Source organism: Vulpes vulpes, chromosome 3, assembly GCF_048418805.1.
Source record: "Vulpes vulpes isolate BD-2025 chromosome 3, VulVul3, whole genome shotgun sequence".
NCBI lineage: Eukaryota > Metazoa > Chordata > Mammalia > Carnivora > Canidae > Vulpes > Vulpes vulpes.
The window spans coordinates 23605873-23626644 of NC_132782.1; the positions used below are offsets into that span (position 1 = coordinate 23605873).

The following is a 20772-nucleotide window of genomic DNA, read 5'->3' on the forward strand; positions in this document are numbered from 1 at the left end:
GATATTCAAATAATGTGCTCTAAAAGTAAATTAGAAGAATAACAATGATCAGATAGCTGTGAATAGGGAGATATTAGTTACCATATGTGGAATGATTAAGGAGGACCAGGCTCTGGGCTAAACCAGACTTATCTTGGCTCCCAACACCTGTGCTTCCCTTCACCAAGCTACATTCAATTCTTGAATGTCATGGAGAGTTAACAACCACAGTGTCCAGCATGATCCTGCACAAAAGATGTAAATTATAAAATTACCTCTCCTCTTCTATCAACATTCTTATTTCTGTAGTACCTTATCCCAGCCAAGTATTAAGGATAAAAGCAATAATTATCTGCTTAAATGATTCACACTAAGATATAAATAACTGATAGGCTTAAATATTCCCACAATTTACAAGAGCAGTTTAATTCAAATTCATTTAAACAGAAAGTGTATGTTTAAAATAGAATTAACTGTATTCCAAGTGTTGTCATCTGTTTAATTCAGGTGCCCTAAAGCATCCAATCTCCATTTCTGGTCTTGGAGTTTTAGGTATTTTTAAAGTAAATTCAATACAAAGCCCAAATTACAAAGCAGCAGTAATAGCTTCCATCTCAGCACAACTCAAAATGTCTTTCTGGTCAGCTGCCTGTCCTGCAGAGAGGAAATATTTGGAATAGAGCTTTTATTTGTCTGAGTAAAGACAATCCAAGACCTGGTGAAATTGTAAAAATCCACATTTGTCTTCTCAGCTGCTTCTAAGCTTCCCTTTCTCCTGCCTTCTGAGCCATCTACCCTCCCCTCTCCGCGCTTCCCCCCAACACACACACACACACACACACACACACACACACACACACACACACACAGAGGCATCCTTCAAGCTTCTGGCCCCCAGGAGGCAGCTGTTTTCCAGCTCACTCTATCAAAACAGAAAAGGACTTAGAGAGGACTGAGCTCAGTCTTTCAACTGACTTGTTTTGTAGTTTAGAGCACCTAGAGACATGTTGGCCTTTTAGTTGATTTGTTTTAACTGAAGGAGTAGGAGCTGTTTTATATTTTGCTGAGTCCTTTAGAATTACTGCTCCATGCCTAGGGGAACTGGATCAAGTGATCATAGGTTAAGTGAGTTAAGGGCTACTTTTAATTGAGCCCTCCACCCCTTTAACCTTACTTATTCAGAAGCCAAGAAACTCAAATTCTAAGGACCCAGATTTCATCATTCTACTTCCTTCTCCTGCTTCGATATCCCTTTCTTTCCTTCAGAATGACGGTTATTTTATGTCTCCTTCTCCCCTCCAATCCCTCACAACCTGTTCTCAGGCTTCAGGCTTCTTGGAGCCTCCAGTATGTAAGGGGGAACTGTCTGGGGGAAAGGGTGTGTGTAGTTCATGAGAGTCTAGATTAAACTCATGAACCCTCAAACATGAAACTCAACTAAGAGCAAAGGGCCATCAATCCCACTACCGCCCCCATTCAGGTGATATAAAGTAAGATTTAGGACTTTTGTTTTTTACACCGGAGTTGGGGGTGGGAAGGGTTGGAGAGGGGCGGTATTTAACCTATAACCACTTAACAGTACACAATGTATCAGGAAAACACTACCAACTGGCAATGATCATACATATTGCAGAACACAACAGTAAAGAAAAATCTCTACAGATACATTAAGATTAATTACAGATATATACACAACTAACTACAATATATTTTAATTTCTGCCTATTATGCAACATAAAATATGAATATCATAAAAAAGGTGTCAAGTTGCAACCTTTCCTTCTAACCTATACCCCTGCAGCTTCCTTACAGCTGGCTGCAAATGTGATTCTTAAAACTTTTTAAAAAACAGTTACCAGGGTGCCTGGGTGGCTCAGTCGGTTAAGCAACTGCCTTCAGCTCAGGTCATGATCTCAGGGTCCTGGGATGGAGCCCCACATCAGACTTCCTGCTGAGCAGGGAGTCTGCTTCTCCCTCCCACTCTGCCCCTCCTCAGCCCCACTCATACTCACTTGCTGTCGCTCTGCTCTCTCAAATAAATAAATAAAATCTTAAAAACTTGCACACACACACACAATTACCAAGACACCATTCTATGAAACAAGAGAGGCCAGCAAATTAGTGACCCACTTCTCAGACTGTCCATCTTGCAACCATAGTACTATACAGTTCTAGTCTTTCCCAGATCCAAACTATTCCTTACCTAGTTATAATTATTTCCCCCAACATTTTTTTATCACTTCTCAGCTGATGAATTCCAAGTTACTTCACAATAAGCAGCATCAAAATCTAAACTCTTCAATGGCTCAATAAAAAAAAAGATGCTCAAATTAATTCATAATAAAAGTAGGCACCAATCAATTGGCAAAGATCAAATAATTTGGTAACATGGGTACAGAAACACAGATGTCCTTAAATATCTTTGATGGATATGCAAAATGCAACAGCCTCTAATGGAGGGCAAATCCGCAGTTATCTATCAAAATTACAAAGGCAAGTAACCATTTATAGGCATTTACTTTATGGTATACCCACCTGTCCCAACATTGTGTATGAAATAACAACATATACAAGATTATTCATTGCACTATTATTGTAAAGACAAAAAAAAGTGAATCACAGTAAACACTTACTAAGCACTCAGAACATCAGCTGTTGTTTTAAGCACTTTACATATTTTCTCATTTAATCCTCCCAAATATCTTATAACATAGGTGCACCCCCATTTTACAGATGAAAAAACTGAGAAGCCAAGTAAAAGTAGCCCAAGATGACACAGCTAATGTAGAGCAAAGATTTAAACCCAGGACCATGAGCTCCAGAGCCTGTTGTCTTAACTGATATATTAAACCATCTAAATATAGATCGATAGGAAAATAGTTCAACAATTCCCCCCTCCTAATTTGAAAGTAGACTGAATTCAGTGCCTCACTTCAAAAAAAAAAAAAAAAAAAAAGTACAGGAAGGGAAAAATAGTAACGTTACATTGAAGAAAACCGGCAAACACTACCTTAACCAAGCAATCTAGGTTAAGGTCACCAGTGATGTCATGGAAATATCAAGTACTCCTTCACATGACCTGATGAGAAAGGCAACTCAACTTTGTGTATTATTTCCAGAAATCCACAGCTCCATTTTAATCATGAGGAAAACACCACAGAAACCCAAGTTAAGAGACATTCTATAGATTATCTGACCAGTACTCCTCAAAACGGTCAAAAAAAAAAAAAAAAAAGGACTGAGACACTATCAGAGGGAGACCAAGGAGACAAGATAACTAAGTGTGATATTCTGGGTGAGATCCTGGAACAGAAAAAGGATGCTAATGGAAAAACTGGTGATATCCAAATAAAGCCCACAATTTAGTTAACAATAACGTACTGATGTTAGGTTTCTCGGTTTTGACAAATGTACCACAGTAAGATAATAACATTTGAGGAAACTGAAACTCGGTGATATATATTGGAACTCTTTGTGCTATTCTGTGCAACTTTCCTGTAAACCTAAGATTATTCCAAAGAAATAGGTTTATTTTTTTTTTTTAAGATTTATTTATTAGAGAGAGAGTGTGAGAGAGAGCTGGAGGGGCTGGGAGGGCAGGAGGAGGGGCAGAGGGAGAGGGAGCAAGAGTCCTCAGCAGACTCAGAGCTGAGCCTCAACCCTGAAACAGGACTCAAACACCCCTGAGATCACTACCTGAGCTAAAACCAAGAATCGGAGGCCTAACTGATTGCACCAATGATAACACTGGTTAATTTTGTGGAGAACAGAACTTGAGGAGTTGAGGAACAGGAATAAGAAGAAGACTTTTTAATGTGTCCTTTGTTATCTTTTTAACTTTGAAATATATGAATGTATTAGCTACTCAAAAAATAATTAACTTTTAAAATGAAAAGGCTGACAAAGACCTGAACTAATGCAAAACCACTGGAAATAACATAAGGAATTAATGAGACTTTTAAGAAGATTAAAAAAATCTAATCCCCTCCATCTATCTGTTAAGGCTATCGCATTCCCTTCCTCACTTTTTCCCACCAATCTAATTTTTCCTTAATGCACATTTTATTCTAGATGAACCAATATGACTGCCAACCTCAACAATTCAGCATCTCTACCAGCAAATCTGCATCTCTACCAGCAAAACGTAGCTCTAAACTTAAAAAGCCACCTACCTATTATGCTACTCAGCATCCTGTTTTTTTCTATAAAAGGGATGGCAAATACAGGCACCTGTGCCATCACCACTCCTATACCCATAACACGCTCAATGATCACAGTGGTCTTTCCCACTAAATCTGCACGCTGCCTCCAACTACTTCTTGATGCAGTGTTCTACAAAGCCACTGTCAATCAAAGCTGGCCCATGAATAAAACCTATTTGCCACATCTGGTCTCTGCTATATTTATCTGTTTGCCTTGATATGCTGCTCTGGAGTGGGCCACAACACTGGCTTTGGTTTTCTAGGAGCCATCACAAAAAGGAAAACCCAGTCCACGGTCCAGGAGATAAACAGAAAAGTACTCAGAAGACGAACTATTCTATGTACTAGGGACCATAGAGTAATTTTTATAAAACAAAGAGAATACTATAGAATGAACAATATATATAAAATACACAGTTACCAGTTTTCAAAGAGTTGAGATGTTTGTGATAGTACCCACAGGAGATGCCTACGGTATCTTACCATAACCCAACAGGGCAAAATTGATTTTACAAAGAGCAAGCACAAGCTTTACAAACTTGCTCTGTCCTTTTACTTGATGTCTTCCTTCAGTGTCTCCCTAAGAATAAACTTTCTGAAGACAAGAACCATATTTTCTAACACTTACATAGAGCTCATGACACTCTGTACTGTATTCTGCCAAAAAGCAGCATTCAATATCAGTGAGAATTTACATAGCACAATTCAAACCTACTCTGATAAAAATTCTCTAACCCAAACATAGGAATTCCCACTCCTACCAAACAGAATAAAAATGAAAACTGAAGCTTCAATAGACAGAATTTCTGGACCTTCTAGACTATTATTCAGGCACAATTTAATTTGTGATGTCCCAACAGCATTTTTTTTTTTTTTTTTTTGCATATCCCTCCCTACCACTCAGCTTGCAAAAAAAAGCCAAATCAATATCACTGACTCTGATCAAATAAATGAAACTCACAGCAAAAGCTCTGGCAACCCTTATCAAAGGAAATACAATATTAGTACCTTTCAAGAACATAATCAATAGCTCTTTATAAACCAGCTGACAAAGGCAGGTTCATTTTTTAAATGACTCTGCAAGTCTGGAAGTAGACAATGAATTATAATGCAGATTTTCTCTACTTCTAAGAATCTGTAGTTTCTGTAAATGTCAAACTGCCAGAGAACTGTATTTCCCAGCTCTTCCATACATACCCACTATGAAACAGGCTTATATTTCCCTGTATGACCATTACCTACCCCCTCTCCCTTACCTGGTCAAATTGGAAATGCAATGAAGCCTAATGAATTATTTAGGTAAAACGATTATGAACAACATAAGTATTAAAAAACTTAAATTACTACTCTCAAGTATAGGCATTAGGATACATTAACCATCCTGTATTTGTATTTTATTAATGGAAATCATTAATAAATAAGTAGTCTCATCTTACATTGGTTGAGTTTTTTTTTTTTAATACATTTAGTATTTCAGTTATAGCAGTATGCTCTTCATTTGGAATTCCCTGTACAAAGGGGCACACCCTACCATCCCCAAGAAAGGATAGCTGTAACAAGTTAAAGAAAATGGACAGGTGTGGGGGGCGAGGGGGTGTCTCCAAATGGATGTCAGAAAATCCAATTCCTGAACCTTTGTTTCATTTGTTAAGATGGGAAAATGATCATCTCTGACAGAATTATTCAGATGATTAAATGAGGTTAAGATTTGTAAACTGCCTACTAAATGCATATAAAATACATGCTCAACAACTGTTTGCCTGCTGTTTTTTTTTTTAATAGATAAGGAAACAGAAGCTGAGCAGACTTGTCCAAGGCCAATGGCTATTAATTGTGAAACAGGTTAAAACTCTAAGGGCTTAATGTTCTTTCCAGTACACCAAGTAGCATTAAAATAGTGTTTATCACAGACGGTCATAAAAGAAAAACAATTAACCATATGAACACCTATTAGATGAACACTATACTAATCTCTTTCCTAATGCCCACCCTATAAAGTGAGTGTATTTATCCCATTTTACTGAAATTAACTTGTCCAAAGTCACAAGGCTAGTGATAAGTCAGGATTAACCCAGGTGTATTCACATCACTATTTTTCCCTATTAACCTGCCTCAAAACCATGCAAGTATTTAGAAATTACTGTCTATCAAAATCAAATTCTAAATGGCCTTGAAATTTTTATAGATCCTTCTTTTTTGAAATATTTATTTATGGCCCAGGGGAGGGGGTGGCGAGGGAGAGAATCTCAAGCAGACTCCCTGCTGAGTCCGCCCACCCTTTGTAAGGCTTGTTCCCAGGACCCTGATCATGACCTGAGCAGAAACCAAGAGTCGAGGCTTAACCAACTGAGCCACCCAGGTGCCCCTAGATCCTTCTAATTAGTGGAAACCATCCCCGGCTCCACCATTTCTTCTCCTTAAATCTGTTCTTGACTGGCTAAAACTATTTATGATAACTACAGTGACAAATTCACATTTGTATAGCATGTTACAGTTTAGTATTATAGATCTGTAAATTTTTATTAGATACAGCTACTGAGGCTTTCCACAAATGAGCTCATATCTCATTTAATACTTCCAAGACTCCTATGAGGTAGGATTATTACCATTTCACAGATAAGAAAACAAAAGTTTGAAGAGGATAAGTGACTTGTTTAAAGTAATGCAAGTAATAAGCATAGGGCTTTACCCTGGATCACTCTAAGAGAAAAGTACATATACTCCTGCATCCATTAATCCAACTAATCATTTGCTTTTCTCGACTTACTCATCAGAACTGGGAGAAGGGAAGTATGTATGTGGAAGGATTCTTTCACCAAAAATGTAATAGAAAATAAGAAGCAAAACTTGACAGAATAAAAACAGGAAAAACTTAAAAGGTTGACTCAGATCTCTTCCCTCCCCCAAGGTTATCAGGGAATATCTAATAAATTTAAATGCTTACAAGGCAGACATTTTTATACTACCCTAGAACACGGGGGGGGGGGAGGGGGGAGAGGTTCCCAATTCACTCTTATACATTGGCTTAATCCTGACACCAAAATGAGGCAATAGTAATATTGTATGTATCATTTGTGACCATAAATGCAAAAACCTTAACATATTTTAAGTTAAAAACTAAAGAAATATGTAGTATAACTCCATTTGTAAAGGAAAAACCATTGAGTATATGTAAGTAAGTATGGATGGATATATAAGTGCATATTTATACATACACATAAATCAAAGATACAGGTGGAAATGTAAACCCTAAACTGTTAAAAATGGTTACCTGGGACAGGAATGATCTTGGGGGTGAGGGGAAAGGACGAGAAGTAAAGGGAGATTTTCAGCTTTTATTGAATATACCCACATATTATTTGAATTCTTATAATGAACATGTATCATGTTTGCATTAAAATATACAAATGAAAAGCACAGCTTAAATACTCCCATGTATTCTCCTCTACTTGTTACAATGAAAACTAATTCCTTTATTCACTCATTGGACATTAACAAACATTCAGGGTGCAGCTCCTACATACTGGCACTGAGTTTTAGTAAGTACCTGTGCGAGCCACCAGCTACTTAGAACCCTTTTTAAATCTACCCCCAAATGGGGCTTGAATGCACCACCCCGAGATCAAGAGTCACATGCTCTACTGAGACAGCCAGATTTCTAGAGACCCTCTTTTCAAAGATTAACTTATTTACTTGAGAGAACGGGAGAGAAAGAGCATACTCTCACAAAGGGAGATGCAGAGGGATAGGGAGAGAGTCTTAAGCACCGGAGCACAGAACCCAACACAGGGCTGGATCTCAGGACCCTGAGGATCATGACTGGAGCCGAAACCAGGAGCTGGACACTTAACTGACTGTGCCATCCAGGGGCCCCATCTAGGGCCTGATTTTTTAAATCCAGGATGGAACAACAGTTACTTCCTTCCATAAGATATGGTGTTGAATTTTAAATCAAGGACTAATTTTTATCATTTATTATTTTTTAAGTCATGTGTCAGAGGTAAGAAATATTTTCTTTTTTCAGAATCTGTACTACCTTTATTCTATAAAGGAGTGCCAGATAATTTTTTACTGGTCTTTTTTCAGGGGGGTAGGGTTGTTAAAAAAATTCATTTGTAGTCACAGTGCTGGACATAGCTACATTGGACAATGGAATGCAAAGATGAATTAACATACAGCCTCTACCTACCCTCTAAGGAGCTGATAATTTTGCACACCTATGTCTGATACAGAGTGCCACATAAAAACTGAAATATGGACCTTAGTAATCCTACACTTTAAAATGAAACTGGCAAACTGCCCTGCTCAAAAATAAAAGTTAAGGGCGCCTAAGTGGCTCAGTTGGTTAAGCATCTGCCTTTAGCTCAGGTCATGAATCCCAGACTCCTGGGATGGAATCCGGAGTGCTCAGGCTCCCTGCTCAACAGGAGTCTACTTCTCCTTCTGTCTCTTCCTCTGCTTGTACTCGCGCCGTCTCTCATGCTTTCTCTCTCAAATAAATCTTAAAAAAAAAAAATCAATCCAGTTTAATCCAGAATTTTACTACTTATGAAAATCCGAAATTATTCAATTATCTTAAGATAAAGGGAATAAACTAGTGGGAAAATAGAGAATCTGGAAGCTGCAGGGTAATATACAACACAATGTCTCAGTGAGGAGTGGGTTCTAGGATTAGCTATGCTAATGATTAGCCACCAAGAAGCTATGTTACTAGGTTTAATCCTTCTGACTGCTTCCCTATAGGAAATATGGAAATCATATCTACCTTATTAGGATAGGAGAAAACAAAGAATTATTTCAAAAAGAATAACAAAATCTGGTAAATATGAAGCAGTATGACCACCTGCTTTTTGTTGTTTGGTTTGCTTTTTATTTTCCCCCACTTTGTCAATGATTAGCCAAGCAAATTTGCAAACACAATTTAACTTCTGTATGACTGATGGGGTGGAGAGGATGCAGAAAGCAGAGTTAAAGACCTGAGTTTACCTCCAAACCTTCCTACTAACTCTGTAAGATTAAAAAACAGGCAAATTATTTAACCTCTTTGCACCTAAGCTTCCCAGCAATAAAACAGGGATAAACCTTTCTTATAGAACTATTCCAAAGATAAAATCAGAAAATACATGTGAAAACATAAAGTTAGAAACTATTATAAATTACACATTTTCCTAAAGAAGATAAAAGACCATTAAGAACGTGAAAGATACTCAATATCATTAGCAATATCATTAGCCGTTGGAGAAATGTAAATGCAAACCACAATGAGATACCACTTCACACTCACTAGGATGGCTATCATCAAAAAGACAGTATTAACAAGTACTGGAGAAAATGGAACCCTCATACTTTGCTAGTGGAAAGGTCAAATGCTACAGCAGCTATGGAAAATAGTTTGATAATTCCTCAAGAAGTTAAACAGAGTTATCATATGATCCAGCAATATCACATCTAAATATACACCCAAGAGAACTGAAAACATATCCACATGAAAACTTGTAAATGAGTGTTCATAGCAGCATTACTCATAATAGCTAGAAAGTGGAACGAACCCAAATGTCCATCAACTGATGAAAGGATAATCAAAATGTGGCATATCCATACAAAAAAGATTATTCAGCCATAAAAAGGAATGAAGTAGTGATACATACATTAATATGGATGAACCCTAAAACTACTATGCTAAGTAAAAGACACAAATGGCCACGTATTTATATGATTCTGTTTATATGAAATGTCCAGAAGAGGCAAATCTCTAGAGAGAAAAGAGACCAATCATTGCCACGTGTGGGGGGAGGGGGAGAAGAGTGACAGTTAATGGGTATGGGGGTTTCTTTACGGCATGATAAAATTATTCTTTAACTGGTGATGACGTTTGCACTACTTTGGAAACATAGTAAAACCACTGAATTGTATGCGTATAATAAGAATGAATTCTACGGTATATGAGTTACAGCTCAACGAAAGAAAAACTGTAATGGAAATTTAAGTGTCTGCTCCTTTTCATTAGTCAATAAGCTACTTTTCTCAAGAGGCTGTTCCTGTAGCTCTTAACAGCTATGAAAGCTCTTTGAAGTTAGATGTTACACAGGTGAATGGCAGTTTTGGTAAAGTAAAACTACTAATCATGTTAGAGAAACTTTCTACGGATCAGATTAATTTGTGTAATTTTATTTCTTCAAAAGAAAAGTCCCTATGAGTTGCAAGTTTGTTTTCAGGGAGTAGAAAGAGCTTCAAGAAGTCTTTACAGAGTACCCTGAAAAAAAAATTAAAAAAAAAGAAAAAAGAAAAATGGTCAGAAGGTAACAATCTTTTCTGCTTTTTTAATTAGTGGACATTTACTTTTTTAGATATGCCCGTGCCCATCGATCAACTAAAATCCAAGCACACGGAACTCTGCGACCTCTTCCACCTTCCCTGTTCCGATCTGCTGTCACTTTGCTAAATCCATCACCAGCTCCTAATGTCCACCAATTACTCTTTCCTATTATTATTCTCAGGGGTTAAAATGCTTAGCAAACTCTTTACATGTGATTGATTCATTCCCTAATGTTGGGGAATGTATACAGCAAGGCCCAAATTTTCAGATTAAATTTAGTCTAGACTGCTTGAATAAATAAATGGCAAAATGATTTCCTGGAGCTGGGGACAGAAAAACCATCTATAGAGTCGTGTCATACTTTCTAAACCCATTTGGGAATCTTTTCATGTATTGAGTCACGGGATAAAGACAGTCACCAACTTTTGTCCACAGAAAGTATGATGTATAAAAGCTTCCTGGTTCTAGAACAAAGAAGCATTTTATTGCTCAAAGCAAAAGTAAGGTATTTTCCTTCCATTTAGTATTGTTATACTAAAATAGCAATAGCAATGAAACCAGCGAGGTAACAGCATGACCAAGGTACGCAAATAAAGAACAAATAAATTGTTCTTTATTGCGTATTCTTCCTTGGAGGGGGGGGGGGGGGGAACAGTTCTTCACACCTAAAAAGCCCGAAATCATGCCAAAGAAAACCATTATGGATGAATATTCTCCAAAATGGGGATACTCTGTGTGGCAATTTTATTTATTTATTTTTTCCTGAGTGGCAGTTTTCATTTGGGAGTTTGCCAACCTACGCCAGGACGTGTCGTGGGCACACCTGGCACGGACAAAATGTGCAAAAAAGAGGTGATAAATATTTTCCTAAATGGGGATATTCTGAGTGGCAAATTTTTTTTTTTTTTCCTGAGTGGCAGTTTTCATTTGGGAGTTTGCCAACCTACGCCAGGACGTGTCGTGGGCACACCTGGCACGGACAAAATGTGCAAGAAAAGAAGTGATAAATATTTTCCTAAATGGGGACATTCTGAGAGGCAATTTTATTTTTTTTTTTATCTTATTTTTTTCTGAGGGGCATTTTTAGTTCGGGAGTTTGCCAACCTAGGCACGCCAGGCCGGGTGGTGGGCACACCTGGCACGGACAGACTGTGCACCCAAGAGGCTGACCCGTCCCGCAGCGGCCACGGGGCCCGTCCCCTCAACGGCGCTTCCAACTTCTGGGGTGATGTCGGCCTAGGGGACAAAGATGTCAAAGCACCGAGGAAAACCCTCGGCTCGTCAGAGCGGCGTCGAGGCCCGGCCGCGCCCCCGCGAGCCCGCCGGGCTGCGGCGTCTCCCCGCGGCAGCCTGCCCGACGCCCGGGACCCGCGCGCGGGCCCCCGTCCTCCGCGCCTCGGTGACCCCTCCGGAGGCCTGAGGGAGGCGCAGCCCGCAGGCCCCGGGGAGGCGGCCACACAAAGGAGGCGGCCGCCGGCGGGGGCCCGGGCCCGGAGGGCGAGACCCGCCGCGAAACCGGGACGGACGCCCTGACCTGTTGCAGCCGGCGGGTCCCCTTCACCCCAAAACGAACCCGGGCGCGGGCGGGGGGGCGGCGGCGGCGCGCGGACGGAGGCCGCCCGCGGGGCTCCCACCTCCGGCGCTTTGTCTGAGGCGGCGGGGGCGGCGGCGGGGCGCCCCTCCCTCAGCCGCGCGCCCCCCGCCCCCGCCCCGCGCCGCCCCCGCCGCCCCCGCCGCCCGCGCTCGCCCCCGGCCCCGGGCCTGCGCGCTCCTCCCGCCCGGGCCGCCTGGGCCGCGCGGCGGCCACACTCACCGGCTGGCGCTGCGGACGGCCGCCGCCTCCGGGCTCGGCTCGGCGGGGAGGACGCGGGGACGCGAGCGAGGCGCGGACCCAGGCGGACGGCGAGGCGGGAGGAAGGCGGGCCGGGGGCGGGGCGGCGGCGGAGCGCGGCCCGGCCCCGCGGAGCGTCAGGCGGCGGCCCGGCGACCTCCCCGCACCCGCGGCCCGACCCCGCGCGCGCTCCAGCGGCGGCTGCGCGGCGACCCCGCCCGGCGCGGGGAGGGGGCGGGGCCTCGGCGCGAGGGGCGGGGCCTGCTGGGGGCGGGGCCGCGGAGGGGCGGGGCGAGGCGCTGGCGGCGAGCGCATCCCCCGCCCCACTCCGGGGACCCGGGAACCGCGCATCGCCGCGGGAGACCCGGGGCGCTGCCCCCCGAGTCCCGAACGGCGGGCTCGAGCACACGCTCGGCTACTGGGCGGCTGCCAGCCGTGGGTCTAATCTGTCCTCAGCCTCAAATACGTGGTCCCCAAGAGTTTCAAAATTCTGACACCTCCCCCCACCCCCACCCCCACCCGAGTCTGAGAAATGAAGGCCTCTGGGGCGCGGGGGCGGGGGTGGGTAGGGAATGGGATGGATGAGGGCAGTTGGTTTCCTTTCGGGGATCTCTCCACTGGGCAGTCCACAGTGTATTCGCAGGTGGCCCTCCTGATCCTGGCCGCTTCCCCACCTTCAGCATCCCTAGTTATTTTTCTACCAAAAGTACCGACCTCGGAGTCCTCGTTCTTGTGATTTTATTGCGCAAACCATCTTCGTTTCCTGAACTCAGTTCAAGGGAGTCATCAGCTAAGGCACACAAGCTCGGGGGGCCCGGCCATAGAGTCCCAATCCCAGGCCTTCCCTATCGCTCACTTGAGCACCTAATTCCATTGATAAAATCTTGTCGTTCCAACAACTAGAACCAAATCTCTCCCCCCAGTAAAGTGCTCTGATTTGAAATCCGGTGGATGAAGTCTTCTCTTAATTCTGTAACCACTGATCTGTTTCCACTCCATCAACCTCTTTACCCCTCACTCTAGGGCGAGGCTCTCTGATTGCACGTCTGCTTCTGTCCGAGGGGACTGTCCGAGAAGGCTCCAAAACCACAGAGCATCCCTCTTTATTTATTTATTTTTTTTTTTGAGCATCCCTCTTTAAAATTCTCCCAGGGCTGTCCACCTGGACGACGAGGTCCAAGCGAATCACCATGGTATACAAGGCCACTTATGACCTGATCCCCAGACCTCTTGAGCGCCAGCTCTGACTCCCATCACATTTCACACACAAATGCAACAGACTGTGTCTCAGTATCTCCCTCCATTTTCCCACCCGTCTGAAATCCACCCCTCATTTAACCAGGATTCCTACTATCCTTTAAGATGATAAATGCATCATTTGCTCCTTGGAATCTTTCCTGACATCCCCCTCTTTTCTCCACACCCACATGCTCACCCTATGCATTTGCACTGGATTAAATACTCTTCCCTTTATGACTTCACGGAATCTTTTCTCTCTTTCCTATGACTATCCTTAGTACTTTTTTTCTTTTTTCCCATTGCTTTGCTTGGAGGGTCTTTTGTCACAAGCCTGCGTTCCTTGAAAGGATATATATTTTTGTCTCATTCATTTTTTGGTTCCCAGACACAGCACAGTGCTCAGCACCAGGAAGTTTCCCTTTAAATATTTGTTGCAGTTTGACGTCATTCATTCCAGCAAATAGATGCTGAGCATCTTCTCATCAGGAGAGAAATACAGTGCAATCCAGTCCCTGCCTTTCTTAACCTTCCACGGTATTCTGTTCTTCCTTTACTAGGTGGCATTCTCTACTTATCATTTAAAACCCTCTCCTACTATCGCGCTCACGTTCTTTCCTTATTTTAATAAAGCAAGAGCATGCCAAACAATCCATTACAATAATTCCCACACATCTCTGCCCTTCCTCTTTCCATACCCTCTAGTTCCACACTGTATTACCTAGTTAATAGATAAGGGATAGCTGCTGTAACAGAAAAAAAATAAATAAATAAATAAACATTAGGTTGTAAATCCAGAGAATGAAGTTTGGGCACCATTTTTGCCAATAACTACTAAATTAATGAACATAGTTCAATCACTTAAACTCACTAGGCCTCTCTTATAACATTCCTTTGGCTCTATGATTAGCCTTAATTTTTAACATTTTGTTATTAAGGTAAGCATATCCTTCTTAAATAGTGTATGTATAAATTGAGGGATGACCAAATCCTTGCAAAGTAGCTGTCCAGCATATGCTTGAACTCCAAGTGATAGGGAACCACTCACTACTTCACAGCAGGATTCATCTTTGGACAGTGTTTCTAGTCTTTACACTGAGCTGAAATGTGTCTCCTTATAAATTTGTAGGTAGCTATGAGTATTGGTAGGAAACACTACTGGATTTAAGTTCCAAAGTGGTGTAAACCCAGTTATATAACTTCCTAACTGTATGAACTTGGACTAGCACAAAACAACTCCAAGGATGAGTTTGTTCGGCAGTAAAAGGGGAAAACATATTATAAATATGAATACAATGTGTATTAAAGTGGCCAGTGAATCTGAATCTAGTACCTTGTACTGAGTACAGAACAGTCCCATTACCATTCCATACATAGCCTTTTAAATGTTTGAAGCCAGCAACCCTAGCACATGACTTCCCAAACTATGCTTCCCTCTCATGCTCCTGGCATCTCCTCCACGCATTCTCATCTAAACATACCCTAGTGCCTCTTAAAATGTGGCATCTGGAACATTTGAGTCCAATAATCCAGGTATGAAGAGAGTACCAGTAAAGTACAATTGTCTACAGTTTTATGGATATTTCAAAATCCAGTTTGATACCACAATAACATTTTTCTATTATAGCACACTGTTCATAAATATCATGTTTTTGCCAACTAAAAACAAAAACATCCCCAAATCTCTTAGAAGTCTTTAACACATATATAGCTATAAAAGCATTTCTCCTTCACCCTGAATTTGTGCATTTTGTTTTTGAAGACTGAATGCAGATCTTTGCATGTGCTCCCCTTAAATATCACTTTGGAAGTTATGTACAAGGAGCCCCTGCCAAAATAGAAATTAGTGAAAGGAGAATAACATTAAAAAATATATATATTCAGTGAAGGGGACAAAAAAATCCCAAAGACACTCTTAAGCCACAAATTCCCAAATTCCTCATTTCTCCCCTACAATTTCCCTCAGGTTTTTTATTAAAAGCCACATTTAAGTGTCATCTAAAATAACTTTTCATACTCATCTTCTTTTATTTTTATAATAAATGAAAGTTGAGAATGAGTAAGGGACAGGCGGGGCTAGGTGATCAGGCTCACGGAAATCCCCCAAATGCTAAGGTGTAAGGAAACCAGAGATAAGAGAACAAACCAGACCACCTTGCTGGAGGTGAGGGGATCTTTTTTTATGACAGTCACCTGTGACCAACAAAGAATAACCAGACCCTAAAAAGAAGCAAGCCATTAAAGATGTTATCAGCAGTCCTTACTCAAGCCAAGACAACACTAGAATGATAAGGCCACAGGTTTCTTGGCCAGTTCTAAATAAAAGACTGTCGGTGGGGCCTACATCGGCAACACTATCAGGACTCCTCTCACTCTTGAGAGCTTTTTCTGTTTTCTTGCTTAATAAACTTCTATCGCTTTACTCATTCTCCTGTGTCCACGTGTTTCCTTCTTCAACTCTGTGAGACAAGAACCTAGCTCTCCTGCTTCACAAACACCTTTCATGTGCGTGTATTTCCCACACATTATTCACTGGAACTTCTAAAGAATTCACTGAGGAAAGGCAGACCAAGGCCTCATCCCACTAAAGCTCAGCAGGCTTAGGTAATTTGCTGAACAGTCAGTCTGCACCAAAATTGGCTTCTTGGAGAAAGTGCCCCACCCACAGCCCCTGCTGGCAGGGAGGCCGCAGGCAGACCAGTTGCCTGTGTAATCCTGAATCACTGCTGATTACTCCTGACCCATAAACAGCTGGGGCACACCCATTCAAAAATGACCTAGAGGAGAAAAAAAATCAACCCAAAAAAGCTGGTCCAATCAGACCAACTAAATCCAAAAGGAGACACAGAGTAGGGTGAGTGCCCACTGGTGAGTAGGGTCCTGACAGAGCAATGTCAGCCAATGACTAAACACAAAACATCCCAGGGCACCTGGGTGGCTCAGTGGTTGAGCGTCTGCCTTCAGCTCAGGGAGTGATCCGGGGTCCTGGGATGGAGTCCCGCCTCCGGCTCCCCGCAGGGAGCCTGCTTCTCCCTTTGCCTGTGTTTCTGCCTCTCTGTGTGGGTCTCTCATGAATAAATAAATAAAATCTTTAAGAAATAAAATAAACAGAAAACATCTATTCACTACACATTCAACTCATGTATCCAACAAATATTTATTAAGTGTCTCTGGTCTAGATGCCAGGTATACAGTATGGATAAATTACATAAAAATTCTGCCTCTTAGATCTTGCAATCTGCTGGATGGGACAGGCAATACACACAATAAATAAATCAAAGAGTATATTAGAAAGTGATAAGTGTTGGATAAAACAGGAAAGGGGACTAGGACATGTAAAGGGTCGGGTATCACTCTTAATCCTGGGAATAGGAAAGGCTTCACTGAGACTGTAGTATTTGAGCTAAGGCTTAAAGGACATGAAGCACTGACCCTGTGATAAAGAAGACATATACAGGTGAAGCTGAGGGAAGCAACTGGTAGTGGGCTGATCACGAAGCAGACAATGAAAGAATAGCAAAACCAGGCAATGCATAGAGCAAGGCATTCAAAATCCTTGTGGAAGATTTTTTTTTTTTTGAGATTTTATTTATTTGAGAGAGAGCGAGTGAGAGAAAGGGCACGAGCAGGGACAGAGAGAGAGGGAGAGGGGCAAACAGTCTCCCTGCTCAGCAAGGAGCCCTGCGTAGGACTCCATCCCAGGACTCAGGGGATCATGACCTGAGCTGAAGGTAGATGCTTAACTGACTGAACCACCCAGGTGCCCCCGGAGGGAGTATTTTTAAAAAATGAGGGTGGCTGGAGGGGAGGTGAGTGGGGGGAAGGGATAATTGGGTGATGGACATTAAGGGAGGGCACTTCATGCAATGAGCACTGAATGTTTTATGCAACTGATGAATCAATAAATTCTACCTCTAAAACTAATTTGTAAAAATACAGATTGCGTGAAAACTAAAATCAAAAACAAAAACAAAATCTAAAACAAAACAACACGAAAAAACCCCAAAAACAAAACAAAAATATACAGATTGTGTGGGTTGCCTGGCTGGCTTAGTCCATAGAGCATGTGACTCTTGATCCCCGGGTGTGAATTCAAGCCCCACATGTGGTGTAGAATTTATTTTTTTTTAAAATATGGATAGTGATAGAGAGAGGGAGACACCATCAGCAAAGTCTTTGGTCTAGTCCATATGGGGCAGTGTCCTGATCACTTTGTTGTTAAAAACAATCCACCCCACTGGGGTCCTGCTCGCTCGTGCTCTCTCTCTCTCTCTCTCTCTTTTTCTCTTTCTGTCTCAAATAAATAAAATCTTAAAAAATAAATAAACACTTCCCACATGACTGGGATGTTTAGCAGAATGGGAACCTCTGCTCAAAAGAAATGTCTACCAACTGATGCCTTGGGTTCTGAACACTCTTCAAATTCTGTTCCAGAAAACCCAACCAAGTGTGCATCCCTTTTCTCCTAGGAAGCTTCCTTGTTCAGCTTTTCTGGTATTCCTGGGAAAGCTGATATCCATGGATGAGATTGCAGTTTTTCTAATTTGCATATGTGTTCTTTACAAAACCAAAAGAACAAGAACCAAATCCCAACCCTATTCCCTGAGGGCACCTGTTTGGGTTTCTGTATCTTGCAATCCAAAATTGCCCAACATATTACCACAGTCACAAAGCTAAGAGATGGTGGTGCTGAAACCGTAGCACTGGGTTACTATGCTTCATGCTGCAACTCTTACCTTTAGGGGCAGAACAAAAATGGAAATTTGGGGGTATTTCTTTAACATTTCAATATCAGCATTTGAAAAATTGCCAAAATATTGTATTTTAAAATCTGAAGGTGTATAACATTTGTTTTAGGAATGTATATTTAATATATTATTGAATTTTTAAGAAAAATATCTAATAATTTTATTTCAAAAATACTGAGTATTCAATTTATCAGTTTTTACATTTGACATAATTTAAAGCTCAGAATTTCTCTTTCATTAAGGAAGTTAAAAAGACCTGTTTTAGGTTTTGTTTTTAATATACTTTCATGGTCCCAAAGTTATATAAATAACATTTTTAAAGGTGGTTGCTGTTGTTGATTTTGACCACCTGTTAGTTCATTATCTAGGCCAATGTGTTTGGAGTCCTTTATACAACAGAACTTCTTCAAAAGCCAACATAGTTTGCATTCCCTTGTGTCAGGTAGGTTTTTCTTTTTCCCCAGTTACACTTTCACAAAATGTGTTTGGTAAACAGGCCAAAGAGTGAAAAGTAGCATTTGACTTTTTTGTAAAATCAGCAAATGCCTTTCCTAACAAAACTGACTTCTTTTTCTAGTTGTCGAGTCATAAAGTTTTTTTTTTTTTTAAGATTTTTATTTATTTATTCATGAGAGACACACAGAGAGGGAGAGAGGGGCAGAGACACAGGTAGAGGGAGAAGCAGGCTCCATGCAGGGAACCTGACGTGGGACTCAATCCTGGGTCTCCAGGATCATGCCCTAGGCTGAAGGCGGCGCTAAACCACTGAACCACCCAGGCTGCCTGAGCCATAAAGTTTTAAAGCTGGAAGAGACCCCCACCTATTCCAACATCTTCATTTTCCTATGACTTGGAGAAGTTAAACAACATACCTGACTCTAGAGTTCATTAACAAAACATCAAAAACTAATTTAGGCCTCCTGACCTAGAGTAGTTTGTATAAACTGAAAGCATTTGAATATTTGCAGGATCATCTGTCTGTGTAAATAGATGTGGTGCATAGTTTAGACATAGCACAAGTTTATCTCTTAAACATCAGTAGTGCTTTAAAACTATTAGAAATAACAGAAAATGAAATAAAGTTTCAGGCTAAGGAAAGGTTCTATTTTCAGCAATTTACTGTCCCTCTTAATTAATGTAAATTTTGTAATAGCGATTAGCAAAAGGAGACGAGTTAAAAGGAAATTGCTCAGGTAAATTGTTTTAGATGCTTCTGGCAACATACAATACATTACATAATAGAACAAAGTAAATTGACTATGCCAATTTTTATAGTTCTCTCCAATAAATTTTCTTCCAATAAGTACCATTAAATGCCACTCTGTTATATTCTCCAATAAGGTGTTCTTGAGTCAGAACCCTTTGGTTCCAAGTATCAAAGCCATTTTTAACTGGATTGAGATGAAGTGGTCATGGATTTTTCTGGAACAATACTGTGGGTTGTCTGGAATAATAGTGAGGTAGTTCAAGTGCACTAAAGGAAGAATTGCATTTGTGAGTGTCCAAGTAGGCAGTTAATTAGGTTCGAACAGGATACCTGGAGGCAGCACTGAGGAAGTCTTGGCCAGCTGTCGGGAAAGTCAGACCTACCCTGGCAGCACTCCACAAGAAGCCAGACCAAACCAGACAGGCCCAAGTTGGTGGGTGCCCTGACAGGAACCCCTGACCAATAAGGAAGAAAAGGAATGGAAATCTTGCTTCTGAGAAACCCCAGCCCCAAGTAATGAATATTCCATCCACTAATTAACAACCTTCAGTAAGAGATAGAATCCCGACCCCCAGGGCCTGCAGCTCTCACATCTTCAAAGTGCACTTTTGCTTTAATAAACTTTCCCATCTGTGTCACTTGTCTGCTGCGTTGTGTGTCTGTCCTTGAATTCTTTCTCATGATAAGACCAAGAACCTTCTGCCGGGCTGGGTGGAGGCCTCAGGACCCCAGGGGGTCTCCCCAGTTACTTGGCAACGTGGGGACCTCAGAGACCAGAGCAGAGACCCAAGCAAAGTCAGCATCTTCCTCAGCCTCTTCTGTGAAACCTGTTTCTCTGTGACTTGCCTTCAATCTGTCCAGCAGCAAATCCCCAGTCTGTTTTAGGCTAGGTGGAGAAGAGTTCCAGGTAGTACTGGGTGTACATCTTCCAGCTGACAGATACTTCATGTAGAAAAATATCAGGAGTGGCCAATATTTTTGGTGAAATGAATGTTCAAACACTGTGAACAGTAGAACAAGTTTGGTCTGTGGGGTAGAAGGCTGGGTATCATACCTGGCAGCTCCCTTCATGGGAGGAAGTTTCCTGCTAAGGAGACAGGCACATTCCCAGGTAAGGGGGAGACAGGAGTACTAGGTCAGCTGTAACTGTAGCTATTCACTGCAAAATGTGTGCTTCTCTAAACCTCACACTAGAAAGAAGATTTTTATGAAATTTTTTATTACCTACTCAAATATTAGAATTGGAAGGGATG

The 20772-nt window shown here is 41.5% G+C and overlaps 1 protein-coding gene across 3 annotated transcripts in view; it reads right to left on the reverse strand.

Moving 5' to 3' along the window:
• The window catches only part of SESTD1 (SEC14 and spectrin domain containing 1), a 129095-nt gene extending 116604 nt beyond the window's left edge, over positions 1–12491 (reverse strand). Inside the window, exon 1 of one of the 3 annotated variants that reach the window (XR_012000342.1) lies at positions 12311–12490. The gene's annotated coding sequence lies outside the window, so the exon portion shown is untranslated. Of the gene's footprint in view, positions 1–12310 lie in introns of all 3 variants that reach the window. The other 2 variants (XM_072752070.1, XM_072752072.1) reach the window with 2 other exon arrangements.
• Between the last annotated feature and the right edge of the window lie 8281 nt (positions 12492–20772).